At 47.7% G+C, this 19,171-nt stretch overlaps 1 protein-coding gene across 1 annotated transcript in view; it reads right to left on the bottom strand.

The window, feature by feature from the left end:
• The window catches only part of MEAK7 (MTOR associated protein, eak-7 homolog), a 28,569-nt gene extending 27,596 nt beyond the window's left edge, over nt 1-973 (bottom strand). Inside the window, exon 1 of the mRNA XM_043435707.1 lies at nt 909-973. The gene's annotated coding sequence lies outside the window, so the exon portion shown is untranslated. The remainder of the gene's footprint in view (nt 1-908) is intronic.
• Between the last annotated feature and the right edge of the window lie 18,198 nt (nt 974-19,171).

Here is a 19,171-nt window from a genome sequence, read left to right as displayed (position 1 = left end):
CAAGGATGGCTCAGACAACTCTTTTCAGAGCCTTTCTGAAGGTTCCCATCCTCAGGAGACACCCTGGACTCCCCACCTCCTCCAAGGAAGCACGGTCCCCCTGTCCCTCAGTACGCCCTTTCTGGGAAGACTCCAACCACCTCATCTGCATCAAGCTTTGTTTACATCCCAGAGCCAGCAGCCCTCTGGGAGGGGTCAGCTTGAGCCTGGGCCAGCCACCGGCTGCACAGAGTCCCTGCTGGCCAGAAGGTGACCTGTCCCGCTCCTGCCCCCATGCTGGCCTCCCTCCCTCCAGGGAGCCCCGGTGACTGATCTGCAGGGGGGCACTTTCTCCTCCTCTCTCCTCTGCCCTGAATTTAGCTGTCAGCTCCACCCTCCTGGGACAAAGCGAGCAGGTTGTGTCCAACCCAGTACACACTCCAGCACAACCCCCTGCCTCGTCTCTTCCTGAAGATGCTCCGCAGGTTCTTCCCGCATCTACACAGCTCTTTCTCGCTCTCCCTCCTGACAGCTGGCCTCCACCCTGGGGACCTTCCGGCAAGCACCGGCCTAGAACCCTCTGACCTCAACGACGTGAAAAGTAGGAGAGGAGTAATTCTGTGCTCCAACCGACCTAGCGGGGAGACCCTCCCTCGCAGCTGTCCCCCTATCACTCCCCACTCCATCCCAAGGCAGAAGCACCGGATGCCAGGAAGGTCAGGGCCCAGGTCCACCGCGGCACTAACTGCTCCCGGGACGAAGGTCATCATCCCCATCGCTTCGCCGATCAGGCTGCTCCCTCTGCGGCCCCAGGCCGGTGACCTTCCCTTACTCCCAGCCTCAAGTCCACCACTCCGCTCACTGAGGTCCTAGCCCTCCTCCCCAGAGCCCACCGGATCTGCCTTTCCGGTTGCAGTCCACAGATTTACCTCTGGAGCGGCCCAACCGCGACGGCGCTGACAGACAGCTCTCTGTCCCAGTCACAGGAGTGAAAGTCTAGGGGGCGGGGCGTGATAAAAATCCAGCCAATGGACATGCACAGGCGAGGAGAGGGCGGGGCCGTGGGCGGGACCAGGTGCATGAAGAAAGGAGGTGGGACTCCCGAAGTGCCGCGCGGGGGGAGGAGCTGGGAAGGGAGCTGGAGGCGGGACTCGGGAAGAGAGTGGCTGAGGGCTGAGGGGAGGAGCCAGGGAGGAGCACGTGGGGAGGGCGGGGTTTTCCGGGTTGGAGCGAAGAAACCTGCGGCTTTGGGAGCAGCGGGGGTGCGGCTGGGATGAGGGCGGAGCTGAGAGAGAGGATAGCGGGCCCCAGGGAGACCCAGTGAGAGGTAGGTCACCCAGCAATGGGACCCTCCACTCACTCTGGCACCCCTCCGCTCCCCTCAACTAACCTGGGCGTAGCCTCCCATCCCCGAGACTGGGTTCCCGCTTCCCCGTCCCCCCCACTTCTGCTCCCCCACAGCCCAGACCCTACCCCTTCCTGGGAATCCTTACTTCGGCCTGCGTTCTCTACCAGTCCTTTCCAGGAGCATTTTCATGTGCATAAGTCTGTCCAGTCCTGATAAATTAACTCTCCTTGACCCTCAGGCCTTCTCCAGCTTCTGCCACCCCAGCCCTCCCCCATGCCCTCCACCCCAGCTTCACTCCATAATGTCTAAGGACTGCTGTCCAGATTTATTAACCTTCCATTCATTCCCTAAACCACTGAAACCCGGTCTCCGGGGCTCTTTCACTAAATCTACAGGGCACTGCAAATGGTGATTGCAGCCATGAAATTAAAAGACGCTTATTCCTTAGAAGCAAAGTTATGACCAACCTAGACAGCACATTAAAAAGCAGAGACATTATTTTGTCAACAAAGGTCTGTCTAGTCAAGGTTTTTCCAGTAGTCATCTATGGATATGAGAGTTGGACTATAAAGAAAGCTGAGCGCCGAAGAATTGATGCTTTTGAACTGTGGTGTTGGAGAAGGCTCTTGAGAGTCCCTTGGACTGCAAGGAGATCCAATCAGTCCATCCTAAAGGAAATCAGTCCTGGGTGTTCATTGGAGGGACTGATGTTGAAGCTGAAGCTCCAATATTTTGGCCACCTGATGTGAAGAGCTGACTCATTTGAAAAGACCCTGATGTTGGGAAAGATTGAAGGCAGGAGGAGAAGGGGACAACAGAGAATGAGATGGTTGGATGGCATCACCGACTCAATGGACATGAGTTTGGGTAAACTCCGGGAGTTGGAGATGGACAGGGAGGCCTGGCGTGCTGCAGTTCATGGAGTCACAAAGAGTCAGACACAACTGAGCGACTGAACTGACCTGAACAGGGCACTTCCAGTCCTTACGTGCAGGAGTTCATAATCAGCATTCCTGCCTTACAAAAACTCTCCTTCCTGGGGATCTAGGTCACCAGCCCTGGCTTTTCTCCTCCCCCACCCCCACCCGATAATTTATACTTCACACATCCTCTGTGAGGTCACTTCCTTCCACTGACTGCCTTCCTGGTGACTTCACTTCCCACCTGTCTGTGCTGCAGACCCCCAAACCTGCATGTCCAACTGATAGTCTAGCCTGCACCCTGACCCCATACACCCACAAGGCTGTACCTCAAACTCAGCCCAGCCAAACCCAAACTCCTCCCTCCTGAGGGCTGGCCACCACCTTCCAGGCCCAAGTCAGAGACCTGAAACCACCCCAGGCCCCTCCTGCTGTTTCTCTCCCCATGTTCCATTACTTCCTGAATCTGTTTTGCCTCCAAGGTTTGGCCTGCATCCCCAGAGCCCCCTGGTCTGGGCCAGAGCCCAATAACAGCATCCTTCCCTCCTCCAGCCAGAGCCAATAGAACAGTCAGCACAGAAGTCCTTATCCTGCCTCCAAGACAGAGATGACATCACAGGATCAGGCAGGGTAACAGACACAGAGAAAACCAGCTGCTGGATTTCGCTGTCCTCAAGTTCACAGGGAACCGCACTTCTCAAGGAAACGCAGCTGCCACTGTAAAGCATCCTAACAACCCTTTTCTTGTGTTGTGACTGTTTTACTCAAAAAGAAACTTTGAACTCTAAAATTATAGATGAGCAGACACTTTGCTGTTTGCAATTCTACCATTCAGAATGAAACTTTCCGCCCCGGGAGAATTTTAACTTTGACACAGGAGCAGCCTGGATTTTCAACCAAAGTGCAGATCCAGATAAGTGGTCTCTGACCATGATGGTCCACAGCCCTCCTAACTCCGTGGTTCCCATGGGAACAGGAGCCGGGTCCACATTACAGCCCAGATGGGATGCTGGCCCCTTCCCACCTGGCCCTGTTTGGCCCTGAGCCTGTTGAAACACTGCTTTTTTAAAGTTTCGTCCAAATTCCACCTGTCTACAATATCCTATGAAAACTCTCTTTGCCTTTGTCAGTTTCAGCTGTCCAGGATTCCCAGTGCACTGTGTGCAGGCCTGATCTGTCCGACTGCAGGGCTGACCTTGGTGCTCAGGGACCTGTGGGGCTGAGCCCTGCTGGTCAAAGGTACCCGGATAGTACTGACCACCTACTGCAGGCCAGGCGTGGTGACATGACAGTGAGCATCACAGTCCACACCCTCAGTCGCGGGTCCGTTATCACTTAGTTCCACCGGCTGAATGAGTGGGGAGGAGGAGGATTAAATTGAGGGGAGGGGATAGTCGTGAGGGGGGAGTGTGGTTGTGGAGGAGAGGCTTGGGAAGATAAGGGAGGGAAAGACCAGGACAATGAGAGGCTTTGGTGGGAAAACAGATGGGCTATTATAAGGTACACAGAGACTTGCAGGCTTACAAAGAGCTCAGAGCTAGAGAACAGTATGGAGGCTCCTTAAAAAACTATAGAGTTGCCATACAATCCAGCAATGCCACTTCTGGGCATATATCTGGAGAAAAATATCATTTGAAAAGACACATGCATCCCTGTGTTCACAGAAGCACTGTTTACAATAGCCAAGACATAGAAGACATAGGTCTTCCCTGTAGCTCAAATGGTAAAGAGTTCTCCTGCAATGCAGGAGACCAGGGTTCAATCCCTGGGTTGGGAAGATCCTCTGGAGAAGGGAATGGCAACCCACTCCAGTATTCTTGCCTGGAAAATCCCAGGGACAGAGGAGCCTGACAGGCTACAGTCTGTGGGGTCACTAAGAGTCGGACATGACTGAGTGACTAACACTACTACTAAGACACGGAAACAACCTAAGTGTCCATCATCAGGGGAAGGGATAAAGAAGACGTGGTACATGTACACAAACGGGATATTACTCAGTCATAAAAAAGAATGAGATAATGCCATCTGTAGCACAAGAACAGACATAGAGATTATCAGACTAAGTAAGTCAAAGGCAAATATGATATTACTTATATGTGGAATCTTAAAAAAATGATACAAATGAACTTATTTACAAAACATAAATAGACCCACAGACACAGAAAATAAATGAACAGTTATCAAAGGGGAAAGGGGAAAGGGATAAATTAGGAGTTTGGAATGAACAGATACATACTACTATATATAAAATAGATAGCCAACAAGAACCTCCTGTATATCACAGAGAACTATACTCAATATGTTGTAATAACCTATAAGGGAAAAGAATCTGAAAAACAATATATACATACACACACACACACATATATAATATGAATCACTTTGCTGTATGCCTGAAACTAACGCATATAAATCAACTGTACTTCAATTTAAAAAAAAAGAACTCAAGGCCATCTAGACATTCTCCTCTTCTGCATCAAGGGTCTACTGTCTTCCAAGCTCTATCCGTCCGTCCATCATCCCCATCTTCCTGCCCATTAGATGCTTCCTGGCCAGAGCCCCTTCCTGCCTGCTGCCTGGGGGCTGCCTGGTTGCTGTTAGCTGGTGATGCCTGGTCCCTCATGGAGAGATGAGTCTGAGCACAGAGGCTGTCCCATAAGAGCAAAGTGTCCTGAAGCCCAGAAGCCCCCAGCCTCCTGCGGAAGGGGACATGAGGCAGTAACCCCAGCTCTCCATCTCTGCTCACTCAGGTTTCTGCCACCTGCAGCCAGTGGAGTGAGAGGATTAGATCCACTGAACTTATGAGTACAAAACTCATGACTTCAGGAATATCCAAGGTGGCTGCATTCTGTGCCTAAAGGCAATTTCCTGTAGCCCACTGAGGGCAGGGGGCCATGGTGATCCCAGGGGCAGGCATTGGGGGTGGGGGCCACTGGGGGCACCCCAGTTGTAGAGATCACAACAGTAAAACCAACTAAAAATCAGTGTGATTTTCATCACCAAGCGCCAGCAATTCTAAGCATCATCAAGTGATATCATTTGCTTCCCTGAAAAAACCTTTTATTGGGCTATGCACTAAACCAGAAGTTGGCAGGCTTTTTCTGTAAAGGGCCAGATAGTAAATATTGTTGATTTTTCAAGCCATACCATCTCTGTCACAGCTACTCAAAGCTGCTGTTGACACCAAAATACCCACAGGCAATAGAAAAACAGTTGGACATAACTGTGTTCCTCTCTGACTTTCTTTAAGGACACTGAAATGTGAATTTCACATAATTTTCACACATCAGAAAATATTATTCTTCTGATTTTGTGTCCAACTGTTTAAAGTAAGAAAATCATTCTTAGCTCACTGGCTATATAAAAGCAGACAGTGGCCAAACTGCAGTTACTATCATGTTTTAATATTTATATTTTTTAATCTATGTATTTTTTAATTGATATTTATATAAGTTTCAAATTGTACTTTTTTTTTTTTGGCCATAACATGCAGCATGTGGGAACTTAGTTCAACAACCAAGGATTAAACTTCTGCCCCCTCTATTGGGAGTACAGAATCTTAACTACAGGACCACCAGGGAAGTCCCCAAATTGTGCACTTTTGCTACATTTCCTTTAAAACCTGGGTTTGTTCCATTTCCTTTTAAAAACTGGTGGCTCAATGGTAAAGAATCTGCCCACCAGTGCAGGAGACATGGGTTCAATCTTTGGTGTGGGAAGATCCCGCATGCTGCAGAGCAACTAAGCCCCTATGTCACAACTACTGAACCTGTGCTCTAGACCCGGAAGCAGCAACTACTTAGCCCACATGCTGCCACTACTGAAGCCCACATGCCCTAGAACCCATACTCAACAACAAGAGAAGCCACCACAATGAGAATCCTACACCACAGCTAGAGAGTAGCCCCCACTCACAGGGTAACTAGAGAAGAGCCTACACAGCGACAGAGACCCAGCACCAGTGCAGCCAAAAATTAACAAATAAAACGAAAACCTGGGTTTACCAATCCTGTTTAAAATTACACCAAAAAATAATAAAATACCTAGGAAAAAAAATCTAACCAGTGAGTTGAGAGACCTATATGCTGAGAAGTGTAAAACATTGATAAAGGAAATTGAAGATGATTCAAAGAAATGGAGAGGTATGCCACGTTCTTGAATTGAAAGAATTAGTATTGTTAAAATGGCATACTACCCAAAGTAGTCTACAGATTTAACATGATCTCCATCAAATTACCCATGACATTTTTTCACAGAATTAGAATAATCCTAAAATTGGCATGAACCACAAAAGAACCAGAAATGCCAAAGCAATCCTGAGGAGAGAGAACCCAGCAGGAGGTATAACCCTCCCGGACTGTAAACAACACTACAAAGCTATAGGAATCAAAACGACACGGCACCAGGACGTCCCTGGTGGCCCAGGGAGTCCACCTTGCAATGCTGGGGGCGCAGGTTCAATCCCTGGTCAGGGAACTAAGATCCCACATGCTGCAGAGCAACTAAACCCACACGCCGCAATTACAGAGACCACACACTCTGCAACTAGGGAAAGCCTGCATGCTGCAACGAAGTGCCCACACAGCACAGTGAAGACCCAGGGCGGCCTAAATAACTAAATAACATGACATGGTATTGGCACACAAACAGGCACTTGGATCAATTAACAGAATAAAGAGCCCAGAAATAAACCCACACACCTATGGTCAATTAATCTTTGACAAAAGAGGCAAGAATATACAGTGGGAAAGACAGTCTCTTCAGCAAGCAGTGCTGGGAAAGCTAGACAGATGCATGGAAATCAGGACAGTTAGCACACTCCTTCACACCATACACAAAAATAAATTCAACATGGCTTAAAGACTGAAATATAAAACATGACACCCTGAAACTCCTACAAGAGAGCACAGGCAAAACATTCTCCGATATAAATCGTACCAATATTTTCTTAGTTCAGTCCTAAAGCAAAAAAAATAAAAGCAAAGATAAACAAATCGGACCTACTTAAACTCATAAGCTTTTGCACAGCAGTGGAAACCATAAACAGAATGAAAAGACAACCTACAGTCTGGGAGAAAATATTTGCAAATGATGCCACCAGCAAGGTTTTAATTATATTTTATAATTTCCAAAATATACATACAGTTCATACAACTCAATAAAAAACAAAACAAAACAGAATTTGAAAAAGAATAGATACATGTATATATAAAACTGAATCACCTTGCTTGCACTTGAAACTAACCAACATTGTTAATCAACTATAATCCAATGCAAAATAAAAATTAAAAAGAAAAAAGAAAAACCCAGTCAAAAACTGGGCAGAAAACCTACATAGACACTTCTCCAAAGACAGACAGAAGGCAGTTGATACTCAACATCACTAATTACTAGAGAAATGCATCAATGTTACAAGCTACCACTTCACACTGGTCAGAATGAAAACAAAAGGGAAAGTTGCTCAGTTGAGTCTGACTCTTTGCGTCCCCATGGACTATACAGTCCATGTAATTCTCCAGGTGAGAATACTGGAGTGGGTAGCCTTTCCCTTTTCCAGGGGATCTTCCCAACCCAGGAATCGAACTCAAGTCTCCCACATTGCAGGTGGATTCTTTACCAGCTGAGCCACAAGGGAAGCCCAAGTCAGAATGGCCATCATCAAAAAGTCTACAATGAATGCTGCAAAGGGTGTGGCAAAAAGAGAACCCGCCTACACTATTGGTGGGAATGTAAATCGGTGCAGCCACTATGGAAACCAGTTCAGAGCTTCCTTTAAAAACTGAAAATAGAGTTACCATATGACCCAGCAATCCCACTCCTGGGCATATATCCAGAGAAGGCCATAATTCAAAAATATACACGTACCCCAATGTTCACTGAAGCACTGTTGACAACAGCCAGGACATGGAAGCAACCTAAATGTTCATCAACAGATGAATGGCTAATGTATAGTATCATTATGATACTAGATGATGGGGAAGGAGATGGGAGGGAGGTTTAAAGGGAGGGGATATATGTACACCTATGGCTGATTCATGTAGAGGCTTGACAGAAAACAAAAAAATTCTGTAAAGCAATTATCCTCCAATTAAAAAATAAATAAAATTTTAAGAAATAATGCAAGAATGCAAAAAAAAAGATGTGTACATACATACAATGGAATATTACTCAGCCATAAAAAAGAATGAAATAATGTCATTTGCCGCAACATAGATGGACCTGGAGGTGATCATACTAAGTGAAGTAAGCCAAAGACAAATACTATATGCTATCACTTACATGTGGAATCTAAAAAATAATACAAACATTTAAAAAACAGACTCATAAGTACAAACCATAAACAGAAAACAAATTTTACAGTTACCAGCAGGGAAATGGGACAACGTGGGATTAACAGACACACACAACTATAAATAAAACAGATAAACAACAAAGATCTATATAATACAGGAAACTATATTCAATATCTTGTAATAACCTATCATGAAAAATAATCTGGGGACTTCCCTGATGGTCTAGTGACTAAGACTCCATGCTCCCAATGCAGGGGACCTGGGTTCAATCCCTGGTCAGGGAACTAGATCCCACATGCTGTAACTAAGAGGTCCCAGGCCACAACTAAAGATCCCATGTACCCTGACTAAGACCCAGCACAGTCAAATAAATAAATATCTTTTTTAAAAAAGGAATATGATAAAAGATTATGAAACTGAAGAAATGAAAGTGTTCGTCACTCAGTTGTGTCTGACACTCTGCAACACCGTGGACTGTAGCCTGCCAGTCCATGGACTTCTCCAGGCAAAAATACTGGAGTGGTTAGCCATTCCCTTCTCCTGGGCATCTTTCTGACCCAGGGATCAAACCCAGGTCTCCTACATTGCAGGCAGATTCTTTTACCATCTGAGCCACCAGGGAAGCCCCAAGAGTACTGACATGGGTAGCCATTCCTTTTTCCAGGGGATCTTCCTGACCCAGGGATCAAACCCAGATCCCCTGCATTGCAGGCAGATTCTTTACTGTCTGAGCCACCAGAGAAGCCCATATATACATACATGTATATGTGCGTGTATATGTATATATATACGGCTTCCCAGCCATATATATATAGCTTCCCAAGTGGCACTACTGGTAAAGAGTCCACATGCCAAAGCAAGAGATGCGGGTTTGAATCCTGAGTTGGGAAGATCCCCTGCAGGAGGGCATGGCAACCCCCTCCAGTATTCTTGCCTGCAGAATTCCATGGACAGAAGGAGCGTGGTGGGCTGCAGTTCATGAGGTGGCAAAGAGTTGGACACGATTGAGCACACACACACACACAAACATACAAATAACTGAATCACTGGGCTGTATACTTAAAACTAACACAATATTTGTAAATCACCTATACATCAGTAAAAAGGAATTTTTTTTTTTTAAAAAGGAATTTTTTTAAACAAGAAAACTGTGTTTATTTGGAGAATGCCCAGTTACAGATCTTGCTCCAACATCTCAATAGTAAGTTTGGAAATACCCAGAACTTTCCAAGCTCACTTACAGCACAGTTTGGGTTTCCAGCCCCTCCTGTGGTATGTATTCCCAGGTTGAAAGAACAGATTTGAAATAAGCATCAGAAACACAGTGATGGGGAAGACTAGGAAACAGGCCATAGGCTACTTCAGCGCCATCATTCTGCACGACCATTTGGACTTCTTGTGTTAAAAAGTCTCAACTGCAGAACAATCTAAAAGGCTTTTAGAATAAATCCCAAAGCAACTAAAGTATAAATGGTTCTTCCATTTCTGGACTGTACCATGAAATGAAATTTGTGTGAATCTCTGTCAAATGTAGCCTGAGGCTTTCTCTATTCATATAGCTGTTGCTTCTGGAAGGCAAAGCTCATAAAGCATGTTCATATACACATGATGGACAAAATAAATGTGCAAGAGAAGACAAATCTCCCTCTCAAAGAACCCCAGAAATTTGCAGAGCTGCTCCCAAGGGGAGGAGGTAGACCATGGCGTCCCCTCCTTAGGCCTGGGCTACACGCAGTAGCCTCCTTCCAAAGAGGACAGGACAAGAATGAACTGTATGGATGACGAGATTGACCAGGCCACCGCAGGCAGTGACTGACATCAACAATGATATGCTGGGACTTCCCGAGTGATCCAGTGGCTAAGACTCCTTGCTCCCAATGCAGGAGGCCCAGGATCGATCCCTCGTCAGGGAACTAGATATCACATGCCACAACTAAAGAGTTTACAAGCCATAACTAAAGATGTCACATGTCACAACTTAAAATATATATATATATAGACATATATATATATATATCCTGCATGCTGTAATGCCACAACTAAGACCCAGTGCAGCCAAATTAATTATTAAAAAAAAAAAAAGCAGTGATAAACTGTGTGGACAGAAGAGGCCCCTTTAACCAGAGGGCCCCTCTGTGACCCTGGTCTGGGGCACCCTCAGTCCATCACAGACCCAGCAAAGGCAGCTTCTCCACTTTGCAAGCTGGCCTGCAGGCACAGGACCCTTGACCCCTGGGCTCGTCTGTGGTTCTCTGGACCTTCTGCACAGTCCCCATCTCTGCCAGCCCCACTGGGCACAGCTCTTTCAACTGCCTGGACACCTATCATCTCTCCATGAGCTCACATCTCCAGGTAAGGGAGGGTGAACGCCTCCAAGGAGGAAGGTGTCAGAGGGTCAAGGTCACGGAGCTGAGGGGGGATCGGAGGAGAGACGTGTTGGAGGGCTGAGTCCGTCCCCAGGAGGCAGGCAGGGAGCTGGCCTCTGACCTCAGGGCTGTGGGGTGGGGGCCACAGTGTCCCTCCAAGGGCTCCAGCCAGTGGCCACATCGCACATACCACAGCCAAGGTGTGGGGGCGGTGGAGCGGGGTCTGCTCCTGGCGGTGACCATCCTGCCACCCAGCAGTCAGAGGTACGGGATCTGGGACAGGACTCAGGACACACACTGGGCGCAGCCACCTAGAATCATGGTGACTCTCCCCGGGGCCCCACAGTGACAGGCTACAGGGGCTCAGCCAGCCCAGGGCAGATGGAGCTGCCAGTGTGGGGACAGACACTGCGCAGGCAGGGGAGCTGCAGTGGCCCAGGAGGCCCCCCAAGGAAACACAGAAGGGATCAAAGTCAGCTCAAATCACCGGCCAGACCCAGATGGCCTGAAGCCAGCCTGCCCCCCCAGGAGGTCGATCAGCAGCCCCCAGTGACATTCATGTCTTAATTCCCAGGACCTGCAGGTATGTGAGTTGACATGGCAAAGGGGACTTTGCAGACCTGATTAAGTTAAGGATCTTGAGATGGGAGATCATCCTGGATTATGCAGGTGGGCCTGATGTCATCACAGGTCCTCCTGAGAGAGTGTGCGGGTCAGAATCAGACAAGGAGATGTGATGATAGAAGAGGTGGGGAGGGGGAGAGGACTGGTAGGAGGGAGGGACTGTAAGAGGCTAAGCCTACTAGTTTGAAGATGAAGGATTTCTAGAATCTGGAAAAGGCAGGGAAGGAATTCTCCTCCAGAACCTTCAGAGAGAACACAGCCCTGCAGACACCTTGGTTTCAGACTGCTGACTTCCTGAACTATAACAGAATAAATGAACCTCTTAAGCCACTAAATGCGTGGTCTTTTGCTCCAGCAGCAATGGGAAACCAATAATCTCTCATCGGTCAAATAAAAACTTTCCGCCTGTCACCACCTCTCCTCCCTCCCCCACAAGCCTGCAGAGGGCAGAACAGAGTCACCAGATGTAGCAAATAAAGATACAAAACACCCTGTAGAGTTTGAATTTCAGACAATGAACATTTATTACTATGAATAATCCCAAATATTGCCTGAAAGTGAAAGGGTTAGTCACTCAGTCATGTCCAACTCTTTGTGATCCCACAGACTATAGCCCACCAAGCTCCTCTGTCCATGAAATTCTCCAGGCAAGAATACTGGAGTGGGTTGCCACTCCCTTCTCCAGGGGATCTTCCCAACCCAGGGATCGAAGCTGGGTCTCTCACATTGCAGGCAGATTTCTTTACCATCTGAGCCATCAGGGAAGCAAATATTGCCTGGAACATACTTAAATAAAAAGAAAGTATTCGTTCTTCATCTGAAAGACAAATTTAACTGGACATCCTGGTTTTACCAGGCAACCCTAGCCAGAAAGAGCAGCTGCAGAAGAATGGAGCAGAGAGGAAGAAAACCACCCTCCCCCTAAGATCCAGGGCATGCACTCCAAGGGAGCAGAGAGATTTCATGTTAAATCCAGCTCCACACCTGTTAGCTAGGTATGGCACAGTTTTAATGAATGACCTGGGACCACTTTCCATCTAAAGTGACCCTGGGACTTAATTTCCTAAGGATGGAGAGGAAAAAAACCCAGGGAAATCTGGGCTTTTCATCTAAGGACAGAAAGGTGGCTCTCTGCCTCCATCACACTGAGAAGGTTAAGAGGGACAGCAGGAAATAAAACTGGCTTTGTGATGGCTCCTGCTAGCTTGGACCAGTGATAACAGGATGGATCAGCTCGGTCTCCAACCCAAGGTCAAGGTGCAAACAGATGCTGGCTGCCACAAGGAAGGAACCCTGTGCTTGCTCTTCCCACAGAATATGGAACCACTGAGGGCCTAGAAGCAGCACTTTTCCATTTCCCAAGCCCAGACGCGGCACAGCTAATGTAGCCAGGTGCCCACAAGGTGGTGCTCATAATCACCACAAAACTCTGTGCTCTGGTCAGTTTTCACAATGAACATTGCTGGACAGTTTTTAGATTTACAAGCTTCTTGAGAAGACGATACTGAGAGTTCCTGTGTATGTCTCAGTCCCAGACTGAGTTTCCCCTGTGACTAACATCATACATTAGTGAAGAACATCCATCACCACTGATGAACCAATGCTGATCCCTCCTTACATTCTCCTTAATCATCACATCTCTAGGCATCTCTGGGCTGTAACAGTTTCTCAGACTTTCCTGGTTAATGATAACAGGGAGAGGTGTTTGGTAAGGTGCCTAACGGGATTCGTCGGAGCTTTTTCTCATGGTTAGACTGGGGTTGGACTTTGGGGGATGAAGACCCCAGAGGTACAGTGCCCTTCGCAACACAGCATGTCAAGGGTCCATGCCGTCCCCGAGAATCCTCACTGCTGGGGTTGACCTTGATCACCCAGCCAAGGTCAGCCCTGTCCAGTCTATACTCTGTACACTTGCTCCCCTTTTCCATAATAAGCTCCTTGGATCATGTGTGTGTGCATGTGTGTTTTAAGGTTTCCTTTTTTTTTTTGCAGGGTGGGGGGGGGGAGGGTTGCGCTGAGTGGCTTGCAAGATCTCAGTTCCCCAACCAGCGATTGAACCCAGGCCCCAGCAATGAAAGCCCAGAATCCTAACCAGTAGGCCACCAGGGAACTCTCAAAGGTTTTACTTTTTTAAACCATTTCCTTTCTCTCCTGGTTCAGTTAGGAGACTGGGGGTGGGGTAAAAAGTAGGGGGCCGGGGCTGCCTGTCACATGGTGTGAGAACAAAGTGGAGACATACAGCCCAAGGTTGACAAAGGTTGGACCCTAAGACAGTTACCTGGGGTTCTTGCTTCTTCCGGCCCCACCAATGATCCAAGTTAAACACCATCAGTGTCCTTGAAGGGGTCACAGGAAGGAAAAATCCAGGAGCGGGCAGCCAGGGAGAACGGTGAGACAGCAGACCGTACGACCCTGCCCGGGGAGCAGCACCAGGCGTGTGGGGTCCGGAGAGCCTGGCATCAAGCATGAGCCCCCACACCCGGCCCCACAGGAGGCGCGCAGGATGGGGGCTGGTTGCCCCCCACCCCACTCCATCCAGGCCGGCCTCCTTGTAGCTCAGTGAGGTTCCACCAGTTAAGCCAGATCACACCTCTCTTAAAGCACTTCAGAAACACTCCAGCAGCTTCCCACCAACCAAGGCAGACCCTGTGGGCCCCCCAGCAGGGCCACGCCACCTCTCCGCCCTCAGGCCTGGAGCACACCGAGTCCCCAGCTCACATGGGCCCTTCCACCGCCAGGACGAGGGTCCCACTTCCTCCATCCCCTCACCTTCAGGCCTTGGGTCAGAGTCCACCTCCCAGAGACCTTCCTACCCGCCGCCCCAGATGCCACAGTGAAGTGGAAGCTGAGAGGGTGGTGTCCCTTGAAGACTCAACAGGGTTCAAGGGCTGTGTGGGAAAACCTAAGCTGGCCTGCAGGGAAGACCCCGAGGATGAGCCCTGGGGCTCAGGGGTTTAGCCCCATCCCATGACTGCCACCCCACCCCTGTCCCCCAAGGCTTAAGTTCTGCAGCTGATTCCTGTGGCCACCTCCTGCCTCCCGCGGGCACACACAGCGGCCACCTTCATGGTATTTTGTGAGCCAGGCTCTCTGCGGGGTTAGTTACATCCTGGTTTTGCAGTAAATGTCTGAGAGGTCAACCCAGCCCTTCTCATCACGATAACACTCTGGGATTCTGCTTTTGTGGTGCTCGGTCTTTTTCTTCTCGAAAACCATAAAAGGTGTCACATCCCCCGAAGCACAGTGCCGTGGGGGCTGGGCCGGGCGAGGCCCCTGCAGCCCGGCTCACCTGTGCCTCCAGGGGTTGCCTTATAAGGTGAAAAGCAGGCGCCGGCGGCTGCGGGTTCAGCCCAGGTTTCAAAGAGGAAGTCCTCAGTTTCGCAGAAGCTTTGCAGGGGTTTCTGCACGTCTGGCCTACAAGCCCGCAGCCAGCTCACTACAGGGTGTCTCAGGGTATCTGCTATCAAGCAGGAGTTAAATGCCAAAGACGCGTGGAAACACAGGCCTTCCTCCTGCCTGGCAGTTAAAACCAGAAGAGACGCTCGGGCATTCGTCACCAGGAGAAGCAGGCGGCCAGGCAGGAGGGTGCTAGAACATTAGGGCAAGCACATGAAGCGGCAGCTTGGGCTCTCGATGTGACACTTTGAGCACATGTCAGCTCCCTGTGAACGATGGGCCAGGCCTGAACCGGGAGCCTGACACGCAGCTCTGAATGCTCACACAGATGAGCAGCCTAAGTACCACCATTAGTCCCACTTTACAGAGAAGGACAACTGAGGCTCAGAGGAGGGCAGCGACTTGCCTAAGGTTAAGAGAAGTAACTTTTCTACCAGACAACCATCAAGTGGGAGAGACAGAAGAGGCCCCCAGGAACACCCCTCTGGGAAAGATCACTGTTGAAGGCAGCCTCAGGCCACACGTGGCTACCAAGCCTTTCAACTGGTCCCAACCAAGATGGGCTGTGAGTGTGGAACACACACTGGAGTTCAGAGTCTTGGGTGTATATGTTTAAATTTTTTAAGTTAAGGAAATTTTCATTTTAAAATATCTCCAAATTTTTCAGCTTCATTTTGAAATCAGTATAGATTCATGGGAAGCTGCAAAAAGATAGTACCCAGAGGTCCTGGTACCCTTTGCTCTGCTTCATATGGGGACATCTTATGTAGTTACTGTAATTACTGCACAGAATCAAAACCAGGAAACTGACATATGTGTGTATAATGCCTTTCATCACTTGCGTAGATTCATGTAACCACCACCACGATCAAGATACAGGACTCTTCCCATACCACAAAGGTCCCCCTTGTGCTATCTTTCCTTGATTATAAAGTAGAGATGACCAGTTGAAATATTATCAACTGTGTTGGGTTACAAAAAACAGATCATTAAGGGGCTTGCCCAGTGGTCCAGTGGCTGAGACTCTGCACTCCCAGTGCAGGGGGTATGGGTTCAATCCCTGCTCAGGGAACTAGATCCTTCATAACACAACTAAGATCCAGTATGGTCAAATGTAGGAAATAACTTTTTTTTAAAAGAGATCTTTAAGATGAATGTTGCCCGTTTCTTTTCACTTTGAAAATGCGCCACTATATTAGAATCATGTATGGGGCTTGCCCCCTTCCTATGAACAGCTCTGGCTTAGAAGTTCAGACCCAGCTCGGCCTTTAGAACAGGTCACCTGACCTCCCTGAGCCTGGCTCCTCTGGAGCAGGCCAGGCTTTCAGAGTAAATGTACAACTGTCCGTTCAATCGGTGCATTTATGGAGTGACTGCTGTGTGCCAGGCGTTATCCTAAGCGCTGGGGACACAGAAGCAAAGACTCTGGCTTAGACAGGAATTGTTCCCAGGGCACGTAAATCCAGCAGGGGATCCCAGCATCCCAGGCCCTTCCTGAACTCCCACCTCTCAGAACTCAGTGGGAGGCAAGCCGAAGGAAGTGGCAGTGGGGGAGAAACAAAGTGCTGACGTATGGAGGATGCTGACGTGTATATGAACACACAGGTGCGGTTCCCAAGCAGAGAACTCAGCAGATAGCCCTGGGCTCCAGCGCCTGACTCCCAGGCACCTCCCATCCCCCATGCGTCCACCTGTCCTTCCACCCACCTCAGACTCAAGGACATGGGGAACGGACTGTGGTTGCCAAGGGAAAAGGGAGTTGGGGGAAGGACTGAGTGAGGGGCTGGGGTTAGCAGATGCAAACCAGTGTCTATAGGATGGATAAAAAACAAGGTCCTACTGCGGAGCACAGGCAATTATATTCAGTATCCTACGATAAACCTTTTAAACTGCCGTGCTGGAGAAGACTCTTGAGAGTCCCTTGGACAGCAAGGAGTTCAAACCAGTCAATCCTAAAGGAAATCAATCCTGAATATTCATTGGAACGACTGATGATGAAGCTGAAGCTCCAATACTTTAGCCACCCAATGTGAAGAGCTAACTCATTGGAAAAGACCTTGATGCTGGGAAAGACTAAGAGCAAGAGAAGGGGGTGACAGAGGATGAGGTGGTTGGATGGCATCATCGACACAATGGACATGAGTCTGAGCAAACTCCAGGAGTTGGTGAAGGACAAAAAAGCCTAGTGTGCTGCAGTCCATGGGGTTGCAAAGAGTTGGACGTGACTTAGCAACTGAACAACAAGATAAACCACAATGTTAAAGAACATTTTAAAAAGAATATATGTATATGTAAAGCTGAATCACTTTGCTGAACAGCAGAAATTAATAGCATTATAAATCAACTATACCTCAATTTAAAAAACAAAATAACAACAAAAAAACATTCACACATGCAAAAAAGAGAAAAATTTCTAACATGAGGAAAAGCAGATTAACCAACCTTCTTAACACCCGCCATCTAGATTAAACAATCGTCAACATTTTGCCCTATTTCCTATTGTTCTTGGGAGTATTTGAAAGAAAATTATAGTCATCCTAACATTTTAGCTTTAAATCTATCTGTCTGCATCTCTGTGAAAAATGATACTTTCTTACCTAACCACAATGCCATCAACAATATTTCCTTAATATAAGCTGGTCTTCACTCCGTGGACTCTGATTAGAAATGCTGAGTCCTGGGCCTTGCCTCAGACCTGCTCAATCAGAATCTGCATCTTCATAAGGTCCCCAAGAATTCGTGTGCCTGCTAGTTGGAGAAGTGAGCGTTATATCCAATCTGTTGTAGAACTGTCTCCCTCAAGACCCATCCAGGTCCTAACCCCAGGACTTCAGACTATGACCTTATTTGGAAGTAGGGTCACTGCAGACATAATTCGTTCAGATGAGGTCAGAGTGGCAGAGGGTGGCTCCTAATCCAACATGACTGGTGCCCTTATTTTAAAAATTAGAGACAGATGTGCATAAAGGGAAGAGGATGCGAAGAGACAGAGTATAAAAAAAAGAAATAATGCCATTTGCAGCAACATGGATGGACCTAGAGATTATCTTATTAAGTGAAGGAAGTCAGAAAGAGAAAGACAAACACCATGTGATATCACTTATTTGTGGAATCTAAAAAATAATACAAATGAACTTACTTAAAAAACAGAAATTGGGGGCTTCCCTGATGGCTCAGTGGTAAAGAATTTGCCTGTTATTGCAGGAGACACGGGTTCGATCCCTGATCTGGGAAGATCCCACGTGGCCCAGAGCAACTAAGCCCATGTGCCACAACTATTGAACCTGGGAGCCACAACTACTGAAGCTTGTGCACCCAGAGTCCATGCTCCACCACCAGAGAAGCCACAACAACGAGAAACCCATGCACCACAACTAGAGAAAAGCCCATGCAGCAATTAACTCCCGCACAGCCAAAAATAAATCAATAAATAAAATTATATTTTAAAAAACCAAGCAGAAATGGACTCACAGACATAGAACACAAACTTATACTTACCAAAGGAGAAAGGTGAGGGAGGCAAATAAACCAGGAGGTTGTGATGAACATATACACAGCAGTATACATAAAACAGATGATCAAGAAGGACCTACTATAGGTAAGGCCTTGGTGCTTTCACTGCAGTAGTCTGGGTCCAATCCTTGGCCAAGGAACTAAGATCCCACAAGCCATGCAATGTGGCCAAAAATAATAATAATAAATACAATTTGCAACCCACTCCAGTATTCTTGCCTGGAAAATTCCATGGACAGAGAAGCTTGGGGTCTATGGGGTCCATGGGGTCGCAAAGAGTCAGACACGACTGAGCACGCACATACCATGACGAGCCCAAATAGCCAAAAGCAACCTTGAGAAAGTTAGATCACCATTATACTTTCTGATTTCAAGTTATATTACAAAGATACCGTAATCAAAACAATATGGTACTCCCTCTGGCAATCAATTTAACAGGACTGACCTACTGTCAGCACTAAGACTCTTTCATGAGATGCAACAATCCACCAAGTCAGCTCCTGGACTGTGAAACTTAAAAGTTTCAAAGGTGGGACTTTAGAGGAACAAAATTTGCCACACCAAAATGCCTTTGACATGTGGATTGTTTTGAGCTTAAAAAAAAAAAAATCAAACCACAAAAGATGGAGGAAGAAATTTTGACTTTCCTCTAACTGCCTGGGCTTCCCCGGTGGCTCAGTGGTAAAGCATCTACCTGCCAATGCAGGAGACACAGGTTTAGTCCTTGGGTCA

Source organism: Cervus canadensis, chromosome 18, assembly GCF_019320065.1.
Source record: "Cervus canadensis isolate Bull #8, Minnesota chromosome 18, ASM1932006v1, whole genome shotgun sequence".
Taxonomy (NCBI): domain Eukaryota; kingdom Metazoa; phylum Chordata; class Mammalia; order Artiodactyla; family Cervidae; genus Cervus; species Cervus canadensis.
The sequence above is the reverse complement of the archived record's forward strand: the minus strand, read 5'-3'. Positions and strand labels throughout refer to the sequence as shown.